This window comes from Elgaria multicarinata, chromosome 5 (assembly GCF_023053635.1).
Source record: "Elgaria multicarinata webbii isolate HBS135686 ecotype San Diego chromosome 5, rElgMul1.1.pri, whole genome shotgun sequence".
In the NCBI taxonomy this organism is placed as follows: Eukaryota; Metazoa; Chordata; class Lepidosauria; order Squamata; family Anguidae; genus Elgaria; species Elgaria multicarinata.
This window is the reverse complement of record NC_086175.1, coordinates 2803916-2824284: the sequence shown is the minus strand read 5'-3', so window position 1 is coordinate 2824284 and position 20369 is coordinate 2803916. Positions and strand designations below refer to the sequence as shown.

Here is a 20369-nt window from a genome sequence, read left to right as displayed (position 1 = left end):
TGCACCTGCTCATTCAAATCATTAATAAAAATGTTGAAGGGCACTGGGCCCAGGACTGATCCCAGGACTGATCCCTGTGGTACCCCACTCGTTGTTGTTTATTCTTTCAGTTGCTTCCGACTCTTGGTGACTTCATGGACCAGCCCACGCCAGAACTTTCTGTCGGCGGTTGCCACCCCCAACTCCCCCAAGGTCAAGTCTGTCACCTCCAGAATATCATCCATCCATCTTGCCCTTGGTCGGCCCCTCTTCCTTTTGCCTTCCACTTTCCCTAGCATCAGCAACTTCTCCAGGGTATCCTGTCTTCTCATTATGAGAAGGTGCCGTCGTGAGAGTTTTGGATTCTGGGACCACGGGCTACGTTACTTGGAACATGGACTGCTGGCAAGGGATGGGTTGCACCTCACAAGGGCTGGAAAGAATGAGTTCGGCCACAGCATGAAGAACTTCATCTGGAGGGCTTTAAACTGAATCTTACGGGGGCGGGAGACGTAAATTTCAAGGCAACAATGGATGAAGGCCAAGGCACCACAGTACAGAGAACAACTCCAATAGTGCCCCAAAATAGTGTCCGCAACAATGTAGGAACAAAGCCAGACTATAAAACACATCGTCTTCGATGTCTATATACTAATGCCCAGAGCATGGGAAACAAACAGAACGAACTTGAACTCTTATTACATGAAGGCAAATACGACTTGATAGGTATAACTGAAACTTGGTGGGATGACTCCCATGACTGGAATATAGCAATTGAAGGATATAACTTGCTCAAAGAACAGAAGAAATAGAAAGGGAGGTGGAGTTGCACTATATGTTAAAAATACCTATCCCTGCACAGAAATACAGGCGGATGAGACTGGGAGCCCCGTCGAGAGCGTCTGGATTAAAATAAATGGGGCTAGGAATAAAAAGAATATGATAATCGGAGTCTACTATCGACCACCCAATCAAGGAGACGACGAGGATGAAACTTTTGAGAAACAAATTGCCAGTGTTTCAAGGAAGTGTGATGTAGTAGTGATGGGGGACTTCAATTACCCTGATATCTGTTGGGAGACCATTACTGCCAAAAGCGGCCCTTCCAAGAAATTCCTGACATGTATGGGTGATAACTTTCTCCTACAGAAAGTGGTGGAAGGAACTAGAGGATCGGCAATCCTTGACTTGTTATTGACCAATAGGGATGACTTAGTGGATAAAGTGGCAGTTACGGGAACTCTGGGGGAAAGTGACCACGTCATACTTGAATTCATGATTATGAAGGAGACAAAAGTTGAGCGTAGCCATACACGTACTCTGGATTTTAGGAAAGCTGATTTTAATAAACTCAGAACTATAATAAGTAAGGTCCCGTGGCAAGGGAGCCTAATGAGAAAAAGAGTGCAGGATGGGTGGGAGTATTTAAAAAAGGAAATTTTAAAGGCACAGTTACAAACAATTCCAACAAGGAGAAAAGATAGAAGACAACAGAGGAAACCAATGTGGCTCCACAAAAAGCTTAGAGATGACCTAAAACCAAAAAGGGATACATATAGGAAGTGGAAGGAAGGCCAGGCTACAAAAGAAGAGTACAGACAAGTGGCGCAGAAGTGCCGAAATGGCGTCAGGAAGGTTAAAGCTGTGAATGAGCTGAGATTAGCGAGGGATGCTAAAAGCAATAAAAAGGCTTTCTTCAGATATGTGAGTAGTAGAAGACAGAGGAAAGAAATGGTGGTTCACCTGCTTAATGAGGATGGCAAATTGATAACAGACGACAAAGAAAAGGCTGAAGTGCTCAATTCCTACTTTGCCTCTGTCATCTCCCAAAAGCAGGTCTATGACCCCCCTGGAAAAAGTGAAGCAGAAGTTGAGGGGGCAGGATTGCAGTTTGAGATTGATAAACAAATGGTCAAAGAACACCTAATTTCCTTGAATGGCTTTAAATCTCCAGGGCCCGATGAACTGCATCCAAGAGTAATGAAGGAGCTAGCAGAAGAACTCTCAGAACCTTTGTCTATTATCTTTGCAAAATCATGGAAGACGGGTGAGGTGCCGGATGACTGGAGGAGGGCTAAAATTGTCCCTATCTTCAAAAAGGGCAAAAAGGAGGAACCTGGGAACTACAGACCAGTCAGTCTGACATCCATCCCTCGGAAAATTCTGGAGCAGATTATAAAGAAGTCAATCTGTAAACACCTTGAAATCAATGCAGTGATTACTAGAAGCCAACATGGATTTGTCAAGAACAAATCCTGTCAGACTAATTTGATCTCATTTTTTGATAGGATAACCTCCCTTGTGGACTGTGGGAATGCTGTGGACATCATATATCTTGACTTCAGCAAAGCTTTTGACAAAGTACCACATGACATTCTGATTAACAAACTAGCTAAAAGTGGGCTAGATGGAACAACTATTAGGTGGATCCACAGTTGGCTACAGAATCGGACTCAAAGAGTACTTATCAATGGAACCTTCTCAAACTGGGGAGAGGCAATGAGTGGGGTGCCGCAGGGCTCAGTCCTGGGCCCAGTGCTCTTCAACATTTTTATTAATGATTTGGACGAGGAGGTGCAGGGAACGCTGATCAAATTTGCAGATGACACAAAATTGGGTGGGATAGCTAATACCCTGGAAGACAGAAACAAACTTCAAAGTGATCTTGATAGGCTGGAGTGCTGGGCTGAAAACAACAGAATGAAATTTAATAGGGATAAATGCCAAGTTCTACATTTAGGGAATAGAAACCAAATGCACAGTTACAAGATGGGGGACACTGGGCTCAGCAATACTACAAACGAGAAAGATCTTGGAATTGTTGTAGATCACAAGCTGAATATGAGCCAACAGTGCGATGTGGCTGCAAGAAAGGCAAATGCTATTTTGGGCTGCATTAATATAAGTATAGCTTCCAAATCACGTGAGGTACTGGTTCCTCTCTATTCGGCCCTGGTTAGGCCTCATCTAGAGTATTGTGTCCAGTTCTGGGCTCCACAATTCAAGAAGGACGCAGACAAGCTGGAGCGTGTTCAGAAGAGGGCAACCAGGATGGTCAGAGGTCTAGAAACAAAGCCCTATGAAGAGAGACTGAAAGAACTGGGCATGTTCAGCCTGGAGAAGAGAAGATTGAGGGGAGACATGATAGCACTCTTCAAATACTTAAAAGGTTGTCACACAGAGGAGGGCCAGGATCTCTTCTCGATCCTCCCAGAGTGCAGGACACAGAATAACGGGCTCAAGTTAAAGGAAGCCAGATTCCGGCTGGACATCAGGAAAAACTTCCTAACTGTTAGAGCAGTGCGACGGTGGAATCAGTTACCTAGGGAGGTTGTGGGCTCTCCCACACTAGAGGCATTCAAGAGGCAGCTGGACAACCATCTGTCAGGAATGCTTTAGGGTGGATTCCTGCATTGAGCAGGGGATTGGACTCGATGGCCTTGTAGGCCCCTTCCAACTCTGATATTCTATGATTCTATGATTCTATGTGGCCAAAGTACTTCAGTTTTGCCTTTAATACCATTCCCTCAAGTGAGCAGTCTGGCTTTATTTCCTGGAGTATGGACTTATTTGATCTTCTTGCAGTCCAAGGCACTCTCAGAATTTTCCTCCAACACCACAGTTCAAAAGCATCTATCTTCCTTCGCTCAGCTTTCCTTATGGTCCAGCTCTCGCAGCCATAGGTTACTACGGGGAATACCATTGCTTTAACTATGCGGACCTTTGTTGTCACTGTGGTGTCTCTGCTCTTAACTATTTTATCAAGATTTGTCATTGCTTTCCTCCAAGAAGTAAACGTCTTCTGATTTCCTGGCTGCAGTCAGCGTCTGCAGTAATCTTTGCGCCCAGAAATACAAAGTCTGTCACTGTCTCCACGTTTTCTCCCTCTATTTACAAGTTATCAATCAAGCTGGTTGCCATAATCTTGGGTTTTTTTGAGGTTTATCTGCAACCCAGCTTTTGCACTTTCTTCTTTCACCTTCGTCATAAGGCTCCTCAGCTCCTCCTCGCTTTCAGCCATCAATGTGGTGTCATCTGCATATCTGAGATTGTTAATGTTTCTTCCTGCGATTTTAACTCCAACCTTGGATTCGTCAAGCCCAGCACATCGCATGATGTGTTCTGCATACAAGTTGAATAGGTAAGGTGAGAGTATACAACCCTGCCGTACTCCTTTCCCAATCTTAAACCAGTCTGTTGTTCCGTGGTCTGTTCTTACCGTTGCTACTTGTTCGTTATACAGATTCCTCAGGAGGCAGACAAGATGATTTGGTATCCCCATACCACCAAGAACTTGCCACAGTTTGTTATGATCCACACAGTCAAAGGCTTTAGAATAGTCAAGGTACCATTGATTAGCACTCTTTGAGTCTGATTCTGTAGCCAACCATGAATCCACCTAATAGTTGTTCTATCTAGACCACTTTTAGCTAGTTTGTTAATCAGAGTATCATGGGGCACTTTGTCAAAAGCTTTGCTGAAGTCAAGATATATTATGTCCACAGCATTCCCACAATCCATAAGGGAGGTTACCAGATCAAAAAATGAGATCAAATTAGATGACCTTGACTTGCCAACATGGCTCTTTAAAATTTACAAACACAGCTCCAGCACAGAACGCTGAAAACCACAGTAATATAAACTGCAGACCGCAATCTGAAAAACCTTGCACTACAGTAGCTCTTGGCAGCTCTTTAACTTTTTTCAGCTCCTGATGAAGGACTTCCTGTCCAAAACGTTGAACAACTTTGGATACAAATAATAATAAAAATTCTATGAATTCTTTAAACACCAGAGCTTATCTCTTTTGTGCCCACATCAAATTAGTCTGACAGGATTTGTTCTTGACAAATCCATGTTGGCTTCTAGTAATCACTGCATTGTTTTCAAGGTGCTTACAGATTGAGTTCTTTATAATCTGCTCTAAAAATTTCCCAGAGATGGATGTCAGACTGACTGGTGTGTAGTTCCCAGGTTCTTCCTTTTTGCCCTTTTTGAAGATAGGGACAACGTTAGCCCTCCTCCAGTCGTCCGCCACCTCACCCGTCTTCCATGATTTTGCAAAGATAATAGACAAAGGTTCTGAGAGTTCTTCTGCTAGTTCCTTCATTACTCTAGGATGCAGTTCATCGGGCCCTGGAGATTTGAACTCATTCAAGGAAATTAGGTGTTCCTTGACCATTTGCTTATTAATCTCAAACTGTAATCCTGCCCTCTCAGCTTGTGCTTCACTTTTTCTGGGGGGGTCATAGACCCGCTTTGGGAGAAGACTGAGGCAAAGTAGGAATTGAGTACTTCAGCCTTTTCTTTGTCATCTGTTATCAATTTGCCATCCTCATTAAGCAGCTGAACCACCATTTCTTTCCTCTGTCTTCTACTACTCACGTATCTGAAGAAAGCCTTTTTGTTGCTTTTAGCATCCCTCGCTAATCTCAGCTCATCCTCAGCTTTAGCCTTCCTAATGCCATTTCGGCACTTCTGTGCTACCTGTCTGTACTTGAACCTGATGTAAGGTTCAGCTCTTTAACTGCATAACTGCATAGCTCTTTAACTGCATAACCTTACTTGTTGTTAATAAACATTATTTTTGTTTCACATTGGAGTGTTTTGAGAGGTACCTGAGGTGGGGTACAAGATTCAATGGTGGCAGCGGAAGGGAAGGTGAGAGTATAGAGGGCTGGGCTGGGCTGCTGTGAATCAGACAAGGGTGGCGAGTCACAGAGACAGTGGCCTGGTTCAGACAACACGCTAAACTATGCTGCTTAACCACAAAATGGTTAAAGTATGCATTCCCTTAACCATTTTGTGGTTAAGCAGCATGGTTTAACTTGTTATCTGAACCAGGCCAGTGAATAGCACTCTGCCCGTTTCATTGCTGGGATCCTTTGATTTATAGGGCAGAATAAAGGACGACCAGAGGGGATACCATCACATTGTCACACGGAGGAGGGTCAGGATAATTCCAGAGTGCAGGACACGGAATAATGGGCTCAAGTTTCAGGAAGCCAGATTCCGGTTGGACATCAGGAAAAAATTCCTGACTGTAAGAGCAGTATGACAATGGAACAAACTTCCTAGAGAGGCAGTGGGTTCTCCCACACTAAATGCCTTCAAGATGCAGCTGGACAGGAATCTTTAAGGTGGATTCCTGCATTGAGCATTGGGTTGGACTCAATGGTTTTATAGGCCCCTTCCAACTCTTACTTCTGTTGTTTCATGATTCTAAATAATTGTATGTATAATTTTAAAAATATTTTATATGATTAATATATATTTCTTTTTCAATTTCAATAGCATGGCAATTCTTTGTATAAATGTAGGAATTATTTCAGCTAAAAGCTGTTCTGGTTACCTGACATGAGCGAAACTGGTTGACCAGCAGGGTGCATCTTTGTGGGTCTTTCCTTCCATCCAGGCCATCCAGTTCAGCTGCAATTTGATTTAGCTCTTCATCTGCATAGTAGAATTGAGCAAGAAGTTGTGGGTCTGTCCTCTGCAATGGAGATTAATGAATATTTATAAATATTCAATGATGATGGAAGACTTTTGGTTTATTGGGTTTAAACACATTTAGCAGAGCAGCAACTTCCGTTAAACAAACAGGAAACTGCAGTAATATGGATGAGCCATCTTAGCCAGTGTTGTCCATTTTGATAATGTTCATTCATAGGCAATGTTAACAAACAGGCACCATTAGGACACTACATATCTCACCATAAATGCTTATACAAAAACAAAGGAGAGAGAAATTTCACATTTCTGTCAGTTTCATATGACGATTTATATTAAGGATACATATGAGGATTTATATTCCATATGAGGATTTCATATTAAGGATTCCATTGTCTCTCTGCAATGTTGAAATAACGTATTATGAAGCAAAGGTACTGTGTCCTCCAAATCTAAAGTCTGGGTTATTCACTACATTAGCATATGAAAACATAGACCACAACTTGGGATCGAGCAATCAGTGGCCATACTAAATACAGGATGGGTATGACTGTTTCAACATCCATCTTCTACAAGAAGAGCAAGATCTGTTGTCAAGCATGAATCCTTTTCCCTCAAAATCAGTTTTTGCAATGCTTTATGATTTCCTCAAGCTATCAAAACCAGAACCTGAACTTTTTGATGCTATAGATATGGGAATAATGTCAAATCATGAAGTTCTTACTCTACCAAAAGCAACTGCATTCAGCTGGTTACTAAACATCAGCAACAGAAGTAACAACTGCATCATGACCTGCATTCCATGCTATTTGTGGGGAAAGGATGTCCATAAGCTTCATTATCTGGATTTTTGTCATTAATTCATGAAGATTAAAAAATTAGTTTCAATGAAAATACACAACATGGCCATTTATCATAAATGCAATGAACTTCTTAAATCCTGGGCAGGCACTTTTAATTTCCATGGATTAGCCATTGTATGTCACAGCAAAATCCATCCAGTGGAAAAGGCCTCAAAAGTATAGTAAGAAGGAAGTATTCATGATGTTTGGGTCATTACATAGGAGCAAGACCTCTTGGAGGTTTTAGGTAAATATCTAGATGAACATATGTCCTGGTAAAGTCCAATGTTGTTCTAAACAGGATACAGAATTGTACATACATGTTCTATGTAGTCAGAATGAGATTGGCCCATCAGATTACAAACACATGCTGTACCAACAGATATGCATCCTACATCAGAAGGAATTGTCTGAAGAAACTGCTAACCTAACATTTGATGCTGGTGTGGTAAAAAAGCAGTACCTATGGTCAAATATTGGAACATTTGTCTACACCTCCCAATTCTGATGCTTTTCTACATCTATACACAAAGATCCGTAGGCTATGAACGGTATGTTGAGACATTTCATTCTGCAGTTTTCATTTCATGAAAACTGTATGTTGAGACATTTTCATTCTGCCCAGAGAGCCCTGGCTATGGGAGTGGTATATAAGTGTAATAAATAAATAAAATAAATAATTTTTTGCTGTTGACCATCACAGCTACTCAAGATGGTTTCCCATGTATGTAAGATGCATCCAGCTGTCCATAAGGCTTTCAAATGCTGTTCCTTTCTGGTGGCTAAGTAAAGCAATCCTTTTTCTGCAATAGTTATTAACCAAGCACATGAGGAGAAAAATGTTCTAGTAAAAGGTGGTGTTGGTGCTACTGGGCTTTTGCAAACCACTCAACAGGTGGATCATGACTCGATCAGAAACAACATCTCTCATCTGAGTTTCAGGGCTTTCATTACAAGTTGAAAAACCCCCGAAGTCCATGACAAGCATAGGCGTGCGCAGCACATTTCATTAGGGGGTTCAGCCAAGGATTTTTTTAAAAGTAAACATTAATTAAATATACAGTAATAAAAGACATTTTTCATTCATCAAACAAACAAAATAAATAAAAACTGAAGTAAACTATTTTTTTAATTAACAAATAATCTGTACTTTAAAAATACACATTTTAAAATAAAGACTCTGAATACTATTTTTTTGCTGTAGTGATAACCAAGCATATATAAAGATACAGTCAATTTTCACCATCTTTAAATTTAATCAGATAATGACCTAATCCAAACTTACTAAAACAGATTCACATTTAAAACAGATTCTATCACATTAACAACGAGTGTCATCTTAAGTTCCAGCACCATACATAGAATACACCATACATAAAATGCCCTAATAATGATTTTAAAAGATTGCCCTGTGTGCTGCTGAGCAAAGAATTTAGAATGAGGTCCAGGAGAGAGACTTCTGGGGTGAATATAGTGAGGACGAGGGGTGGCTGCGAGCCTAGCATAAGAGAGGGCTAGCTAGCAAGATTTGGAGAACTTGGAGGAGTGTAAGAGATCTAGAAGTAAGAACATCTCTAGAAGGCCGCGAAGGAGCTATTGGCAGAAGACAAGAGATGAAAGAGAAAAGAGAGGATGGAAAACTGTCACAAGGGCACATCAGTCTTCTTTACTGATCAATTGTAAGCCGCTCCAGGAGCCTTTTAGGCTGAGGTGCGGGATAAAAATACTCTAAATAAAAATACTCTAAATAAAATAAGAGCAGAAGAAGAGGATTGGCGTAGGAGGAGCCCTGGAGAAAGAAGAGAGAGAAATGCCCCTATGTGTAGGAGTAGAAGAGGGAGAGAGGGTGCAGACAGGAGAGGTATGAGTGTCCCGGAGGGGAGAAGAAACAGAGGTAATGTTTAGCCTTGAGGAGAAGCCTGAGAAGAAACATGATAACATTCCTCAAATACTTGAAAGATTGACACACACAGGAGGGCCAGGATCTCTTCTCGATCATCCCAGAGTGCAGGACACGGAATAATGCGCTCAAGTTACAGGAAGTCAGATTCCGGTTGAACATCAAGAAAAACTTCCTGACTGTTAGAGTATGACAATAGAACCAGTTACCTAGGAAGGTTGTGGGCTCTCCCACACTAGAGGCATTCAAGAAGCAGCTAGACAACCACCTGTCAGAGATGCTTTAAGCTGTATTCCTGAATTGAGCAGGGGGGTTGGACTTGATGGCCTTATAGACCTCTCCCAACTCTATTATTCTATGATTCTATAAAAACAGTAGTGTAGATCCTGCTTGAGACACCTGGGCCCTGTACACCTAAGAAACCCAATGCATGTTGTTCAATATCTAAATTATAGCCAGCTCTTGCCAGGGCTGGCCCAAGATATTTTGCTGCCCAAAGTAGAATAGCAAATGACATGACCCCCCACCCCACCCCCAAACTCACAGTGCAAAGCCAGTAAAATAATTTTAGCACTTGAGGCCAGTGGACAACAGCTTATTATGCCATAATAAAGTTGTGAGTCTTCCAGATCTCACAAGATACTTTATGGCTTTTGAACACAAAAGAAAAAGAGGAAGTAACAAGTAAAGCACTCCACTGAACATATCAACAGCCAGTCTACCCACTCCTCCCCTTCTCAGGAGCCACGCTGCCTATAATAGCAAAGTATAGTAATTGCCTGGGCATCTCTCTCTGCATAATCAAGTAGTAGCTTACAATGGTGTTAAGCAATTTTAGAAACCATATGTAATAGTCTTATAGACCCCTTTATGTCTTAAAATGCGTTGCTTCAGTTCAAATGGCAGATATATCTTCCACACTAACAGCTGCTACATTCCTGATACTAGAGCAATAGTATATATATGATTCAACACATGTGAGGAGTTTCACATTTTAAACTCATTTAAGGTGCAAGCCTGTGCATATTTAGAAAGAAAAAAAGTCAAGTACTTTCACCCTACCCGGTGCCTGTTTACACTTCCCTGTGCCTGTTTGCATTCTCTTTCCCTCCTTATTGTTTACTACAACTTTATTAGATTGTAAGCCTATGCGGCAGGGTCTTGCTATTTACTGTGTAACCTGTACAGCACCATGTACATTGATGGTGCTATATAAATAATAATAATAATAATAATAATAATAATAATAATAATAATTCCTACAATTCTCAGCATACCCCAGCCAGCCATGCCAGCTAGAGGATTCTAGGAGTTGAAGGACTTTTTTCTATCTAAACATGCATAAAATTGTGCCTTTAACTTATCATGTCACACTAACAAGAATACAAGAATCAAATAAGATTTCCTTCTTCAGTGAGACACACTTACTTAGGAGTAAGTACCATTTTGTTATAAGAAAAGATAATATATTTTTAATTAAAATTTAAAAATAACTATCACCTAGTACAGAGTTTTCCTATAGAAGACCTAGCTGGTTCACTGTTATAATTATTTGATTAGGACTGAAGTAGAGAAGCACTAATTTTGCTGTACTTATTGTCTTTAAATATAGTTAAATATCCCAGTGTAGGATATACTTAATATGGTTAAATATCCCACAGTTACCTTGCTATTCTATTTCTACAATTCTTTTTCTCCTGTCCTTTCTTCATCTTCTCTTCATTTTCAGGCAGCATCCGGTGAACATTTACCTCAGAGTAAGTTTGATTGATCTCAGTGAGGCTTACTTCTGAGTAAACATACATAGGATTGTGCTGCAGCTCTGTTTTAAAATAACACAAGATGCACACATCCAATGTTTACCAAAAGAATGGCTTGAAAAAAGGGGGGTGGACACCCTAAAATAAGCAAGAGCAGATAAGAATTGTTTTTGCATGCATTCTGAAAAAGGTGCTGCTGAATGAACCCTCCTTAGCCAGGGTCCATTGCAGTTCTCCCCCCTTCCCCCTTTCTTTTCTCTTGCTGGAGACCAGACTAGGGTGGGCAGTGGAGCAGCGATGAGAAGAGAAAGCACGTAAACAGACAGCTTCTCTCTCTCTCTCCCAAACGTTACAGTACCTGCTGATGACGAGAGGAGAGCAGCAGCTCCGAAAGGAGGAGGGCCCCAATCTGCAGCTCCGGGCAATCTTACTCCTTACAGAAACAGCCCCCTCCTCCGCTCCTCCACGTGCTGCTTCCTGGCTCCAGCATGGCTGCTGCTCCTTGTTCAGCAACTGTTGCAAGAGGTCAGGCAGAGCAGCTAGGAGCGGCTGAATGAGTGAAAGAGCGAGCAAGCAAGCAAGCAAGCGAGAGAGCTGTGTGTGTGTGCGCATGCAGTGGCTGCACCCTGAAAAAAGCCTTCCAAGGACGGAGCAAACATGGCAGCAGCAGGATATTAGGGGGTTCAGCTGAACCTCCTGAACCCCCTGTCTGCACGCCAATGATGACAAGCAATGTAAATCCTTTCAAACAAGGTTCATGATGATAGTGACCTTAAAAGGAGATAACGGAGGAATTTAGAAACCCACTCTGTGAAAGTGGTAAAAACATTTTTCCCTCTGGAATACATCATCACAATCATGGTAGAATGTGTAAGTTCTGTTTATTAATTTCTATCCCACCTTTTCCACCAAGGAGCCCGAAGAAGCATACATGATCATCCTCTTCTCCATTTTATCCTCCAAACAACTCTGTGAGGTAAGTCAGTGATTGGCCCAAAGTCACCCAGTGAGCTTCATGGCTGAGTAGAGACTTGAACGCAGGTCTCTGAAGAAAGCCTTATTGTTTTTAGTATCCTTCGCTAATCTCAGCTCATTCTCAGCTTTAGCCTTCCTGATGCCATTTCGGCCTTTCTTCCACTTCCTATTTGTATCCTTTTTTGTTTTCAGGTCATCTCTAAGCTTTTTGTGGACCCACATTGGTTTCTTCTGTTGTCTTCTATCTTTTTTCCGTGTCAGAATTGTAATTGCGCCTTTAAAATTTCTTTTTTAAAATACTCCCACCCATCTTGCACTCCTTTTCTCATTAGGCTCACTTGCCATGGGAACTTGCTTATCATAGTTCTGAGTTTATTAAAATCAGCTTTCTTAAAATCCAGAGTACGTGTATGGCTACGCTCAGCTTTTGCTTCCTTTATAATCAATAACCAATATATATCTAGAACCAATATTCAATTTGGAGATAAAAAGTTGGCAGAATATTATAAATTAGTATTGTAATGGGGATAAGAAAGCAAGGGTAAATAAGAATAAATGTTATTTAAGTCAAAAGAAGGGAGGAATGGGTCTCCCAAATATAAATCTATATTATGTAGCGAACAGGTTAAGACATATTGTAGAAGCAATTATAGGAGTAGGAGATTTAGATTGGATGGAGGATAAAACTACAAGTAATGTAGAGATGAGGTTGGAAAATGTTTTTTTTAGGGAAGGAGGGAGAAAAATGGGCTGAAAGTATAGGTAATCCGCTCCTGAGGTCTCACTGGGAAATTTGGAGTAAATTTAAAGGGGAGCTGCTTCCGAGCAGCTCCCCTTTGTCACCGGTAATAATGTTAAAGAATTTCCCGGAGGAACTGAAGGGCAGATTAAGTAAATTATTAATAGAGAAAAATTGAATGAGATTAAAGGATTGGCTGAGAGAAATGAATACAAGAGAAGACATGGAAGAGGTTTTAAAAGATAAAAAATTAACTTGGTTAGAGTATAGGCAATTAGAACAGTGGACTAAAAAGTGGGTAAGAGAAAATAGAGATGGTAGAGAATTGATGAAGTTTGAGGAACTAATAGTTAAAAGAGAAAAATGTAAGGGAGGAAGTTCAGCGTTAAAAGGGTTAATGAATGAAATATATAAAATATTGCTGGAGAAAGGGTCGATGGACAGTTCAGGAAAAATGGTATGGGAGACAGATTTGAATGTACAAATAGGACAACAGAGCTGGGAGGGACTTTGGAAACAAAGAGTGTTGAGAAATATGTCAGTGAGAATAAAAGAGAATTATTTCAAAATTATGTGGAGGTGGTACCTAACCCCGATTAGATTGAATAAGATAAATAATCAGCATTCAGCAAATTGTTGGAGAGGTTGTGGGGGAAAAGGAACATATTTACATATGTGGTGGGAATGCAAATATGTACAAAAATTGTGGAAGATGGTGTTTTTGGAGATTGAAGAAATTGTGGGAATGAAGATAGAACGAACACCAAAAGTTGCATTACTGTCACTATTTGAAGATTTAAAATGTAAAAAAGAAATTAAGGAATTGATAACGAATTTGCTGACTGCAGCAAGATTGATTGTAGCTAGGAACTGGAAAATTCAAGGGGATTATTGTATTGAAGAATGGTATAAAGAAGTATGGGATATAGCTATTAATGATAAACTGACTTGTAATATTAAATGGAGAAGAGGTATAGCTAAAACAAATGATTTTGAAGGAATTTGGAAACAGTTCCTAATATTTGTGTTTTTAAGGGAAGTGGGAAACCACCAGCAGAAGAAAGTATGAGATTTTGGAATCAGGAATGAGATCCCGAGGTGGGGGGTGCACTTATATGTTAAGTTTGATTATGTTATGTAGTTAGGATATTATGTATTCAACATTTATTCAACATTTATGTAGTATGTTGTTGTTGTTTTTTATTAATTGTAGTCAACATTTATTCAACATGTATGTTGTTGTTGTTGTTGTATTGCAATGATGTATGTTTAATTAATGTGAAAAGCAATAAAAAATTATTAAAAAAAAACAAGTCTGATGAGGATTTGTTTTCTCCATCACTTATGTTAACAGACGTTGACCAGTTCTTCAGTTACAAGAATCAGCTGCACCATCCATTTCCTTCCTACGGTCACTTGAAAAAGCAATCCTTATTACATCTTTACAGAGCGTTTTGGAACATGTCAATATAATCCAGATGGGAGTATCAACAGAACCTATGGATGGTGAGATGGAAATTGAAAACAAAGATAAACAGATCACAACATCTCCAAATAATTCAACATCTGGAGAAGACATGAATTATCTAAATATATTTACATACATTTCAGAGATTTCTCATCATGAGAAATTATGTAATAATATGCAACAGACCAGCTGTTGCCCTCATCCTGGAACAAAAATCTTAATATATTCAGAGGATGTACCACAACTGAAATGTGAAAGGACGCAGAGTTAAAAATGTACATTATGTAGTATGCAAACCAAAGCATGACAGATTGATGTATGAAGATATTCCAGGACTCGTTGGAAAGATAATTTTATTACAAAACCTTCTGTAACTATCTCAGTTAATGTATCTTTACAGCAGAAGGATGTGTAGCTGAAAAGTAAAATGGCAGCTATGACAACAACCATACCAGAATGGCATTTTGGATTTCTGGGACAAAACTGAAGTAGCCCCACATCTACATTTCATCTGCATCATGTTGCCTATGTGCAAACATTGTTTCAATAGGTGCAGTTTTCCTTTGGATTGCCAGTCAAACTCACCTTCTAAATAAGGCTTTCAGTTTTGCATTTTATATTTACAACAAAAATGCAAATAAAAAAAATCTAAAGTTAAAATGATGGCAAATTAGCAGTCATTATCCCCTGAGAAGTGTGCACAACTCAGTTATATGGTAACTATACTGCAATGCAAGCCTAGTGCTCACAGCTTAAGGCTACAACCTTAAACACCTCTTACTGGCGAATAACTTCCACTAAGCTCAGTGAAACTTACTTGAGAAGGAACATGCTTAGAATTCCATTTGGCATTTCCTCAGATATTGGATACTTTTGAAAACAGAAGAAAGAACATTTCACTGCATGCTACAAAGTAAGGACATTCTAAAGCAAATTTCATTAGGGTTTTCATACCAAAAGGAAGTTAAGGCAAGTTGGGTGACTGTGCAAGTTATACTTTATAGATTTACCATTTGCCTAGTATTGTTCGGTCATAGCTTTTGAAACTTCGGTTTATTTTATATTATAAAATATGTAACTCCATATTATTTAATGTATTTTTCATCAATGGGGTTTCTTCTTCTTCTAGTCTTTTTGTTTTGAATATGCAGCAACTAACAAACACACATACGCCAATAACAATTAATTCCAATAGGCACCAATAACAATCCCCTCATTAGTCATTCAATACAACTATTAGGGAGCAATCCTATGCCCCCTAGACAGCAGCTGAAAGGCCATAGGTTGGAGACAGCCTGGCAACCTTGGAGGGGGAACCAGAGCTCTGTCTCCCTCCCCTTACAGCCAGCATGAAAAGAACAGCACTGGCTGCTCTTCAAGGTCGGGAGGTCAGCCTTGATGAAGGGAGCATTTTGGTGGGCAGGGAGGAAATTGGAGAGGCCAGGATATGGGCTATCCAGATGGCTCTTCAGCCTCCTTCCTTCCCACTTCAAAGCTCCCCAGCTAGATGTGCAAAAATGCTTGTATAGCAAAAAGTGCAGGGTGGGAGACTGGGGAGGCAAAGATCACCTCCACCACTCCTCCTGCCCTGCATAGATTGATTGTAAACCTCTGAGTGCAGGGGCTTATGATCACTGAGGGAGCAGTCCATAGAATTGTGCCCTTGTATTTAATCATCATTCTCTACTATTATACCAATAAAGGATGTGCACCAACCACAAGATTCAGTTTATATCCCGATTCAGCAATTCAGAAAACAGCCCAATTTATGTCAGATAGATTTAAAGGCTGTAGTGGGGCCTGTTAAACCTTTTAATAAAAATGCATGGAGGTCATTGGAGCATAAAATTAATGGCTTTCAATGTTTTTATACTAATGATCAGAGTTTAGAAATAAACAGGATGAGATTGAACTTTTGATTCAAGAAGGTAAATATGACTCAACAGGTATAACTGAGACTTGGTGGTGGGGTACTTCCATCAATGGAACATAGCAACTAAAGAATACTTGCTAAAAACCAACCAACCAACCACCCAGAAGCAATAGAAAGTGGGGAGGAGTTGCACTATATGGTAGAAATAAATACACCTGCACAGAAATTCAAGGCATACTGAAAGCATCTGAATAAATGGAGGAAGAAATAATTAAAAAAAACCAATACTGTGCTTGCTGTTTACTACTGATCACCGAACTAAGGAGGAGATGTAGGTGGTGCTTTACAAAAGCAAACGGCAGATATTTCAAGGAAAGTATAGTAGTAAGGAAGGTTTGTTTTGTTTTGCTATTTTAAAAGAAGTATTTTATTGTTTATTGTTTGTTTCAATAAGGAAAAAATGGAAGACTACAGGAGAAACCAATGTTATTAGTGATGACATAAGACTAAAAAGGACACATGTAGGAGGTAGAAGGAGGGACAGGTCACTAAAGAAACATACAGGGAGATACTGGGGATGTCAGTAAAGCTAAAGCTCAGAATCAGCTGAGACTGGCAAGGGATGGTAAGAATAACCAAAAAGACCTCTTCAGACATGTTCAAAGTAAAAGGAGGACATAAGTAATGGTTGACCAGCTGCTCAGGGAAGATGGCAAAAATGCTGACAGGTGACAAAGAAAAGGCAGAACTGCTCAATTCCTATTTTAGTTCTGTCTTCTCCCAGAAGAAGATATGTGTCACATATGCCAGATGTGTCAAACAGGCCAAAGAAACAGAGTTTGAGTTAACAGAGGGATGGTTAAATGAGTTAATGTTCCCAGGTCCAGGTGAATTGCATCCTGGGGTGTTGAAGGAGCTAGTGGATAGATTTTTAGAATCTCTATCATTGAGAAATGCCAAAGAATGAGCGAAGCACCAGAGGAGGGCAAATAGTGTCCTTATATTGAAAAAGGAAGATCTAGGGAATTATACACCAGTTACTCTGACATCAATACCTGGGAAAATTCTAGGGCAGATTAGAAAGACACCTTGACACTAATGCAGTGATCAGTGGAGGCCATCATGGATTTGTCAAGAACAAGTCCTGCCAGACTAATATTTAACTTTTTGATCAGATGACTTCCTTAGTAGATTGTGGAAATGCTGTGGACAGAATATATACTGACTTCAGCAAATCATTTGACAGAATGCTCCATGGTATCTTGAGTTGTAAGCTAGATAAGCATGGGCTTATGGCAATATTACTAGGTGGACCCACAGCTGGTTGGAAAACTGTAGTCAAAGAGTGCTTGTCAATGGTTCTGGAGGGAAGTATCAAGTGGAGTTTGGTCCTGGGCCTTGTTCTATTCAACAGTTTTATTAATGACTTGGAGGAAGAGGTGGGGAGGAACCCCTATCAGATTTGCAGATGGCACAGAATTGGATGTGATAGCTAATACCTTAAAAGACAGATTCAACATTCAAAAATGATCTTGACAGGTTAGAAAATTGAGCAGAAAATAACGAAATGAAATTTAACAGGCAATTACAAATTTTTTCATTTAGGAAAAAGAAACAAAATCGACAGGTATAAGATGGATACCTGGCTTCACAACAATATGTGTGAAAAGGATCTTGGAATTGTAGTCTACCATAAGTATGAGTCAGCAGTGTGATGTGGCTGCAAAAAAGGGCAAATGTAGCTTGCATCAACGTATAGTTTCAAAATCACCGGAAGTAATAGTTCTACTCTACTTTGTGCTGGGTCAGACCTCCCCTCAGATACTGGTTCTTGATACCATACTTTAAGGATTCATCTAAATTGGAACCTCTGAGAAGGGCAACAAAGATGTTCAGAAAAGTTTGAAGGTCCGGGTTGGTTTTAGCCTTGAGAACTTGGGAGTGGGATATGATGGCACTTCTCAAGTACTTAAAAGTCTGTCACCCAGAAGAGGGCTGCAGCCTGCTCTCTATCATCCAACACTGTGGGATACAAAATAGCAGGCTTAAGTTACAGGAAGGCAGATGTCAGTTGAACTTCAGGAAAAAAAAACTCCTAATGGTCAGTGCAGTCAAACAATGGAACCAATTGCCTAGAGAGGTTGTGGGCACTGCTTAGGGAGGTGGTTGGATTAGCAAAAATTGGACAGCCCTCTGTCAGGGATTTTTTCAACTGGGTTCCTGCAATAAGCAGGTCGTTGAATTCAATGCCTAAATGGCCTCTTCCAGCTCTATGATTCTACATTACTGAAAGGAAATGGGCAATCCCAGGAGCCCTTTTCTCAGTCTCAGAACCTGTCATTATAGCCTCTCATGGGGCTTGTCTAGACGAAGGGTTTGCCCCAGGGTGGATTCGGAGTGGCGGCAGGTCATCGACAAACACCAGAAACTCCACTTTAAAAAGTCAGACATTTACTGACTTTTTTGGTTGCGGAGCTGATAGCGCCCCCTGCTTGGTCACCATCGGCTGGGCTGCACAGGGAAGGGGGCTCCCCACTGTAAATAAATTGTTTTTTAAAAAAAACCCTTGGTGGGATTAGAGGAACAGGGCAGTCAGGAGGCTGCTGCCAAGCCAAGCACTGGGTAGGGGGGAGGAATGGGGCAGCCAGCTCTCCTCCCTCTGACCTCGCTCTGGCTGCCCAGTCCCTCTCCCCTACCCCTCGTTTCGTTTTTTTAATTTGAAGATGCAAGACAGGAGGGCAAGGTCTGTTATTGCCATTCCCATCTTCTCCTCAGTGCGATTTTTAAGAGACTTCTAAGCTGCCTTTAACATCAACATTAATATTCAAAACAAAAAGAGCAAGGTAGATAATTTCTATCTCTGTGACCAGAATATCTGAAAGTATTACAGCAAAAATATTAGACTTATAAAATGGAAGTGCAATATAAACCATCTCCTTTCACTTCTATTCCTGTGGCTCATCCCAATTCCTTTTAGAATTCATTCCTTGCTTCTTTTTTTGTAGCTTGCACCCAACCACATCAATAAAACATCCTGCTTTCCAAAGGACCTCCTGAGAGCTGCCCTTCTTTACAACGGGCTTCCCTATCCGTCGGTGTAGTTTTCTCCTCCGGAAATCAATAGTCGTGTTGGGAAACGGCCTAATGATCTCAGTGACTCATCAGCCCCCGGGTAGAAGTCTGGCCCTTGCAGCACCAGCAGTCAAACGCAGCACCGCACCGCAAGCGATGCTCCCTCCGGCTGCCACGCGGGGGAGGAGGCTGGCGCCGCCGCGCTGCAGCCCATTTCTGACGCGTCCGCGGCGAGCCCGAGGATGCGCGGCCGCGGAGCCCCTGCCGCTTTCGGGAACGAAGACGCGAAAGACGTGGACCGGGGTAACGGCCGCCGCCTCCTCTCCAGTCCACCTGCCTGCTCTTACCACAGGACTCGACTCCACTGACCCAGGGCTCCTGGGAACAAAGAGCCGCCGTCCACCTTGTGGGGCCCCTTGAAGGCTGTCATTTTATGGCGGCTTTGGCCAGATGCGGGGCCACCAACGCCACAACCACCTGCCTTCCACCAACGCCACAACCACCTGCCTTCCAAGAGCCACGAGGCGGGCGGCGGTTTTTGCTGCGGACTTCAACCGAGAACTCCCCTTCGGCTCTCCGGGAAGAAGGGCGTCCCTGCCTCCCCTCCGGACCGGCACAGAGCAGCGGCCGTCCCCGCCTCGCGCGCGCGACCCCCAGGCCCTCCTCCGCCCAGCCCCACCCAGGGCGACGGAGCAGGCAGCCGGGGGGGGGGGGGGGGCTCTTGGACGCCCGCGAAGCATCCTGGCCGAGAGAACTCGGGCGCCAAGGCGGGCAGCGGAGCTCCCCGCCGCACCCCGGCATACTGGGCTCGACTCCCCAACCCACCTACCTTCGGCTTATACAGCCACCTTCTGAACCTGCTCATCATCATCATCCCTGCTGCGGCCGCGGCGTTGTTCTTCTTCAGCCGCCTGCAACCGATCAAGCCCCTGCGGTGGGGGTGATGGGATAGGGGTGGTTGCCTTCGTCAGCTCACGTCCTCGCGGGGAAAGGCGCTCTTCTGCGCTGCACGCCGCCCCGGCCCATCCGCTCTTTCCCACTTATTAACGCTGCCGCTTATTAATTTCTGCCACTGGTTTCAAGACTGACAGCTCAGCCAGCAACCAACCACGCACGCTCACAAGCCCTTACACACACACGCACGCACCATCGCTCCGCCTTTCCCTGCTCCAATTAAAACACAAAGAAACGACCCCGGCTCCTTAGGGGATGGCTCGTAGATTTCACTGTGCCCGCTTAAACTTTCCATATAAACGTGTACTAAATAAATAAATAGCCAACGCTGCCTACAAATCCCACGATACATTGCTC

The 20369-nt window shown here is 41.9% G+C and overlaps 1 protein-coding gene across 1 annotated transcript in view; it reads right to left on the bottom strand.

Moving 5' to 3' along the window:
• Window positions 1-19909, bottom strand: part of ZFYVE28 (zinc finger FYVE-type containing 28) — an 89133-nt gene extending 69224 nt beyond the window's left edge. The window contains exons 1-2 of the mRNA XM_063125900.1: window positions 19888-19909; window positions 6332-6472 (exon numbers count right to left, since the gene is read on the bottom strand). The gene's annotated coding sequence lies outside the window, so the exon portion shown is untranslated. The remainder of the gene's footprint in view (window positions 1-6331; window positions 6473-19887) is intronic.
• Window positions 19910-20369: the final 460 nt, after the last annotated feature.